This window comes from Pinus tabuliformis, chromosome 3_1, assembly GCF_031772625.1.
Source record: "Pinus tabuliformis cultivar Carrire ecotype Pingquan chromosome 3_1, CPIR1, whole genome shotgun sequence".
Classification (NCBI taxonomy): Eukaryota; Viridiplantae; Streptophyta; class Pinopsida; order Pinales; family Pinaceae; genus Pinus; species Pinus tabuliformis.
The window spans coordinates 779,603,648-779,609,540 of NC_142301.1; the positions used below are offsets into that span (position 1 = coordinate 779,603,648).

Here is a 5,893-nt window from a genome sequence, read left to right on the forward strand (position 1 = left end):
TTTCCTCTCTTTCTTGTTAACTGAACTTCAGATATTCCAAATCACAAACATGCAAAATCGCGTGCTCGTCATACTGTCCAGATGGCTTTAAACGACTTATGACACGACATTCCCGGTACCTGGCCCGCCATATTTTAACGTGACATTCTTCATTACCTGACTATCGAGCTACTGAGTCGGTGTATCAGGACTCCCGGTGGGGGACGTTCTTGATTAGATGACCATACACACATTCATTCCGTGTATCCGGACAGAATGTGCAGTATAAAGTGTACAATTTCCTTGACAATAAAGACATTTAGTTACTGTACTCGCACTTCGAGTGTGCAGTATACTCGTCTGCTGATACGCGGCATTTAGAAGTGAAGGCACTGTGAACGCTAGTCGGCTAATTGAATGGCAAACAGAACCTGCTCGGGAGTTTCTGGCTTTGAAGATAAGGATCAAGCCGAGACGCGGAAGTGACCGTGGACTGTCGAAGAGGACATGCGACTTACGGGGTATATACGCTTCCATGGGGAAGGGCGCTGGAACTTTCTCGCCAAAGCGACTGCTATGTAATGAAGTAATGAATTTCTTCTAATAAAGTGCATCTTTGATTGTTCAATCCCAATATTAACATTGCCTTATGGATGGGAAAGTTTTGAGCTTTGCCATAGAGTGGTTAGTTATGGTGTAGTCGTTAGTGCGATTTTTTGGAGGCTTTTTCGTTGGGTTTTTTTGTCAAATATCTCTAAATTCCGGCAGCAATTTATTGAAATCACAAGTTTGATAGGTAATTTATGCACAATCAAAGCGTCTTAGGGATTTTTCAGGGTGCTGAATCCAAATATGCAGTTAAAAAATTATTTTAACTAATACAAATCAAGATTTAACCTCATTTTTTTCCCGCCAGATTCCGTCACCAGAATCTCCAAAAAATCGCACTAAAAAACGTTGGTTATAACTCGTTGGAATTACAATTATTTACGAAGTTTAGATCGAATCTTTTTACTTGTAGTGCACGGAGGAAGTAGAGAAATTAATTTGTCCGTGTGCATTTATATTTTTGTAAAAGTCAAAATATAAACTACTTGTTATATTGCGCAGGACTGAAGAGAACTGGAAGAAGCTGCAGGCTAAGGTGGTTTAACTCCCTTCGGCCTGGTCTCAAGCACGGCAAGATCACTCTTGAGGAAGAACGTTTGATTATTGAACTTCATCGCTGTTGGGGCAACAGGTATATATAGTTTTATATATACTCCTGATAAAATGTATATACGGTCGCGTTACCCGCCTCTGATAATTAGTACATGCGGCTTTCTAACTATACATTATTTCTAACGGTCAGGTGGTCTCACATTGCACGGAGTTTACCAGGGAGAACGGACAATGAAATCAAGAATTACTGGAGAACAAGAATCAAGGGAAAACTGAATCTACAAGTTGACAGTGGAGGCGGCATCAGGGATGTTGACAGAGGAGAACGTTTTGAGCGGTCTCTGAACTATGACTGCCTTCCGACCTTATCTCACGGACCGCCCGACCATGACGTTGCAGAGCCTTCGACTAGCGTCCAGACACAAAGTAGTACTGAGGACGTAGCGGTTCAGATGAACGAAACCTAGTATCTGCAAGGTAATATTTCTTCACAGGTAAATACCATGGATGAAGTAAATGATGAGTATGTATTGCAGGGAAAAACTCGACATGTTCCTTCTCAAACCAATTATGAGGGGCAACCAGGCGCAGCTTCGCAACATGATTTGAAATATTCAGAGAACCAGGTGATTGAGAACAGCTTACATTACAACTTTTCAGTGGGTTCACTTGGAAATTTGCTATACTCTTCCGAGTTCTGCGCAGATGGCACCGCTGATGGTGGCATAATTTCAACTCTCCTTGGTATATGGTGGCTTCCCCGGAGGCCTTTTCAGACAGCGAGGCTTACTTTAATCGTTATTCGGATGTATTGTGGAACATGGATGAAGAAGATAACGATTACAATGGTAGTAGTCATTGGGGGTCTCGAAATAATGACAGATAATCATATTGAGTAACGAGAAAGGAATCCATCTGACGGAATTTCTTTGTTCTATCCGCTCCTTTTTCACCGGACAGTCAGACTGGTAAATTTTGTATCAATATTAAAGGCTGCTTACACCGTGTTTTAATTTTATTCTTACTATATCCCATGGTTTCTCCGTAAAGTTTTGTAGTGTCATGAATGTCAACAGTTTAGATTAAATGATATCAGAACGAGTACGACATGGAAAGGAATACTGTACTTTTTAGTATATATTCACATGTAAGTAATTGTTTATCGTTCAATATGGAAAGCCATGCTATATTTACAAGTCATAACTGAATGTTTACGGTTAATACATGAATAACTTGCAATGGCGCATCAATCCTTATCCCTTTGTACGGTTAGCATCTGATACCGCGGAAGAAACTAACTTATTAGTCCCTGCCTCCAGCATGGGACTATAGCGATCGATCGATCGTTAAATTCATATTAGTTTTCTATCTATTTATTTTCTAAGGAAAATAGAATAACTAAAGTTCCAAATAAAATGTACAAGGGTTCAGTGATATATCCAAAGTTCCATTTTTCAAAGGTAAAATGTACAAGGATTCACGTAAGATATCCAAAGTTTCATTATTCAAGATATTATATAGAAACATTTTATTATATCCAAAGTTCAGTGGGTAGAGTTCAAAATTTGTTTCCCTTGTATTGTTGTTGATGTGATGCCAGATGTGTTGTCCACAGTCCTCCACGTTTGCCCACATGTATCCAAGTGGCATCCTTCCTCTATCCCTAAGACTAAGAGACGTGCTGTAAGACCTACTGGTCACTGGTGTCCTGCAAAGGAGAGAGTTTCAGGAGCAAAGTAGAGAATTCCGGGAGAGTTTCAATTTCAATCAAGGAGGAGAGGAAGAGTTTCAGTAAGGGAGGAGTTTGTGAAGGAGGGTGGAGGAATTTCAGTTTCAGGGTTTGAGGAATTTTAGTTTTAGGGTTTGCGAAGGAAAGTGGACTGCTTACTGGTGGGCATGGGTTTCAGCTGGAGATCAAATTCCACGTAAGGTCTAGCATGCAAAATGGAAGGGGTTTGCGGAGGGTATCTCTGTTCTAGTAATTTCTGCTCACTTACCTCTTGTTTTCTACACAACTTTACCATTTCTGGAACCGTAAAGGTTGATATACTGCAATGGTTTTACAGAAGTGGGCAAACCTCTATTTCCCTATTCAGATGGTTTCATATCAATCGTAGCTACAAAGGTATCTGTTCCCCATGGTAGTGCTAGCAATGGTATTTGCCTGTTGTTTAGTCCCCGCCCGAGATTGGAAAGGAATTATTGAAACTGTTTAGACGTCAACAACAGCTATTCATCCACAACAAGCTTGCTTATTAAAGAGAAAAGGGGTGCGGCTCAAACAACTGATTACCTCACAATATCGATTTCGTAGGGGGAGAATTCCTATGATCGCTTTAATAAATAAATAGATTGGGAAAGATGAAACAAAGCAATCCCACTCACGTAGATATATTTGCCATAGTTATGCTTTTTTGAACCAAAACCCCCCTTCTTGTTAATTTCTAATTGCACTGCTCTTCTCCATTGGAAAATTCTTCTTCTCATTGGGAATGCGTTGAATCAATTGTCTCCTGAAGGCTTCCTGTAGATAAGTCAAGCCTATGATCTTTAGATGACCAAGCTACAACAGCCCAGCCAAGGTACGAAGAGAGTCAGAAGCAAAACCCTTGGCTCGATTCTGGGCCTGATTTGTTCTACATAAAATTAGCTGCATTACTGGCCCTTCTTTAGCAAATTCTAAATTTGTGAAAACTCATCTTTATTTTTTTGAAAATCTGTGTTCTTTTTTGAAAATCTGTGTTCACTGTCTTGCCTCTGAATATAGAAGTTGACCCAAAGTCACCATACCCTATAATTCATTTCAGATACTATTTTTCAAATAATCTAGCTATATATCATATGTGAAATCTAGGCTTCCAGTGAAGTTCTTTGTTTGTTGCTAAATGATACAAAGAGGTGATTTATGTTTTATTTTGTCACTGAGATTTTACAATGATGAAATGACATCTAATTTCATTTTATCACTGATGTTTTACAATGATGAAATGACATCTAAATGTAACAATATTTCATATTGCATTGTAGAGCCTTCTTACAAAAGGAGAGAGATTTACCAAAGTTAATGGTACTTCTGCAGAGTAAAGGTGATCTTTACATGCTAAGATCAGAAGCAGACACAGATAGATTCCTTGACACATCTTAAAATTTTGTGGGCTATTTTAGTGATATAATTATTTTATGTTGTAGATTTTCTCTGTATATGTGAAGGGATCATTGTTGAGGCAGTAACAAATCTTTTGCATTCTCGCCTTCAGTACAACACTGAACAGCTATCTGCAACCATTTTACTGTTGCAAAGGATATCCGAACTTGCAGATGGTATGCAAGAAACCTGCTTTTGCTACTTCTTGTCAGAAAATTTTAAAATGTCATGTGGTAGCTTTATAAAGGACATATATAAATGCTCGTGCAAATAATTTGGACACTGCTTATACCAAATATTTTACTTGAGAAATGTTGACAGGAAGGAAGGCATTGGTTGAGCTTGAGATGGATCATAACAGGGAGAACAAAAATGGAAAAGAAGACTTTAATTTGGGTATGTATCCTTGTGGTCTACTTCCCCTAATTTCCAGTTATAGAGAATGGAAACCATTATGAAATGGTAATGTTCTTTCGTCTTCTCTTTTCAAGGGACTGATCTTGCTTTTCTTCAAGCAATCCAACTATTCCCAAAATATAGTCATGATTATGTTGGTATGTGCATGTACAGTAGCAATTAGTAGATTTTCATCCTTGTAGAACTGTCTTGATTTTCTGTTCAATGTGCGTTTATTAATCTATCTTTTCATAAACTTTCCATTTGGCATTTTTCCTCTATTCTCCCTAGTATCTCTCATTTCCTGTGATATTTTCCCTTGTTGAGATTCCAACACTTCCACATGTTTGAAAGAAATCTCAGTTACATTTCTTTGTTGGAAATTCCTCTATTCCTTTGTTTTTACTTGTTTACTGAGGTATTTTATTTTGAAGAAAAAACATATAAGTTGCTTTATAGAACAATTCAATAAATGAATATCAATATATACTCCGATGGACACATTTGTCCCTACTTAATATTCCACTAATGGAGCTTCTAAATAACCTAGCTACCTATTATCCAGCCCACTTGGGAGAACCCACGACGCCATATTATAGGTTCCACAAAGGGAAACCTAAAGATGCAGTCCCCATCAAGCTTTGTTTGTAGTCTTTTTACTATGATGTCATCTTTCTTGAGTTCATATTTCACCTCTCCCTCCCTTGTCCCGTTCGTAGTTTGATGGGAGGTAGTCTGTCACAAAGACAGAAATAGAGGTGGGAGCATAACTATCAAATGCAACGGGGAACAAACATTTATGCAAACTGAAACAGAGGTGGGAGAATAGCTGCCAAAGGCAATGGGGACAAACATTTATGCAAACTAACTTGTTGGACTGTCCTTCTTTACAATTCCTGGACTGTCCCGCTTTACAATTCCTCGGTAGGGTAGCTTCGAGGAAAAGTTCACTTTATGCAAACTGGAACAGAGGTGGGATGATAACTGTCAAAGGCAACTGGGTACAAACATTTATGCAAACTATCCTGCTTTAGGAAGAGCTTGCAAACCGATGAATGTTTCTTTACTTACAAGTTAAAGTGTAGTTTTGTTGCTTCACTTTTTTGCAAATGCAGACTTGCAAATCTGATATCTCCATAGTCTCTATATTCCATATAATGTCCTTGAGATGCTTAAATTCTGCAGGCAATGACATCCATTATCCACTGTCTT

General features: G+C 38.5%; 1 pseudogene; it reads left to right on the forward strand.

Annotated features, from left to right (window-relative positions):
* The first annotated feature begins 396 nt into the window (after nucleotides 1-396).
* On the forward strand, nucleotides 397-2,085 carry LOC149189715 (MYB-like transcription factor EOBII pseudogene; annotated as a pseudogene).
* Nucleotides 2,086-5,893: the final 3,808 nt, after the last annotated feature.